Here is a 1864-nt window from a genome sequence, read left to right on the forward strand (position 1 = left end):
TTAATTATTGAGGAGTTCAATGAGCGCCAATATTTGTTAAATGGTGACATTGCGAAAATATAGAAAAATGTATATAGATTACAAGGTACAGATACCTAATATAAGCCGAGATGGGTATATCTGTGAATTTGTGAACAGACAAAACAACTGTAGGACAACCTGTGGTCAAAAAAATTGATCATTTAGTGTATATATATGACCATCATTTGAAAACTGCTGTACATCCCAAATGGGAATTGAATCCTAGCAGGTAGTTGAATCATAGGTCATAACCGAGATGTAAGTCAGTGCTCTATTTTAGTGACAGAAAGGGTGGCAAATATTTGCAGTACCAGGGTGTTCCTTGGTGGTCTCCCATCCAAGTACTTAAACCGGCCCTCCACTGCTTGGCTTCCAAGATCAGATGAGATTGGGCATCTCCAGGACGCCCTGTGACCAAGCTATCTTGCGAAACGTACGTCAGGAAGAAGGAGGAGAGGCAACAACCTCACGGTCACGTGGTGCGCACACGTGACCGCAACTTAGCCGATCACGGCATAGTTCGTCGCTACGGGAACCAGCCTAACAGGAAGAACAGTGCGGCCGGAGCACAGCAGCGGGCAGTACGCGGGCAGACGCGGCCAGCACCTTCCACACATCAGGATCTCCCTTATCATCTCCCTTATACAAGTAGGACATAGCTTAATGAATGTACACCTGGATGAGGTAATATTTTTGATATATGCACTTTTTCTTTTGTGTGCACGAAAAACTCACATCCACGTGGCAGATCACTTTACCATATGCTTAAGTGACAGTCAATCATCACCAGTAAGTGAACAAGTGCCATTCTGAGTTTGGTCTATATTGCTACCAAAACAGCGGATGCAGATACATCCAATATCTTTTGGAGCTTATCAAACACACAAATGTTTTCTCTCTTTGTAATGCAGAAATCCATGTTGTTTTGAAACACCTAGCTGATGATATATATGGTATATTGTCTGTTTTATTATTTTCCTATTGCCTAAAGATAATTCATGATGGGGCATTAGAGCTGGAGATTGCATTGCTTATGTTATATACTTTTTGCACAATCCATGGTGTATTTTCATACATCTATTGATTTTTTGGAGACCAAATTTGGAGGTTTCCCTCTCTGCATAGTTAAAAGAATATTATAATCTAGAATATCCGATATTCATATGAAATATCTGTGCAGCATAGATGTCTTTTCTACTTGTACTGCGACTGATTTAACCGTGAAAATTTAGATGGGTATCTGAATTCTGTGTTATATCTTTGTGTTATATCTTTGAGAAAAAAACTCTTGATTTTTCTTACACCAAATCAGCTGCTTCGATACCTGTGGTTCACATAATTACGCAAATCGGCTCTTATTTGTGCCCAATTAGGACACAGCGTGACAAGGGTAAGCATAAGGTCTGCGGTCATACCCCACTGGAGATGCCCAATCTCATCTGATCTTGGAAGCCAAGCAGTGGAGGGCCGGTTTAAGTACTTGGATGGGAGACCACCAAGGAACACCCTGGTACTGCAAATATTTGCCACCCTTTCTGTCACTAAAATAGAGCACTGACTTACATCTCGGTTATGACCTATGATTCAACTACCTGCTAGGATTCAATTCCCATTTGGGATGTACAGCAGTTTTCAAATGATGGTCATATATATACACTAAATGATCAATTTTTTTGACCACAGGTTGTCCTACAGTTGTTTTGTCTGTTCACAAATTCACAGATATACCCATCTCGGCTTATATTAGGTATCTGTACCTTGTAATCTATATACATTTTTCTATATTTTCGCAATGTCACCATTTAACAAATATTGGCGCTCATTGAACTCCTCAATAATTAAT

General features: G+C 40.0%; 1 pseudogene; it reads left to right on the plus strand.

Annotated features, from left to right (window-relative positions):
- The first annotated feature begins 1422 nt into the window (after positions 1–1422).
- On the plus strand, positions 1423–1543 carry LOC134940067 (5S ribosomal RNA; annotated as a pseudogene).
- Positions 1544–1864: the final 321 nt, after the last annotated feature.

The sequence above is a fragment of the Pseudophryne corroboree genome, chromosome 1 (assembly GCF_028390025.1).
Source record: "Pseudophryne corroboree isolate aPseCor3 chromosome 1, aPseCor3.hap2, whole genome shotgun sequence".
Classification (NCBI taxonomy): domain Eukaryota; kingdom Metazoa; phylum Chordata; class Amphibia; order Anura; family Myobatrachidae; genus Pseudophryne; species Pseudophryne corroboree.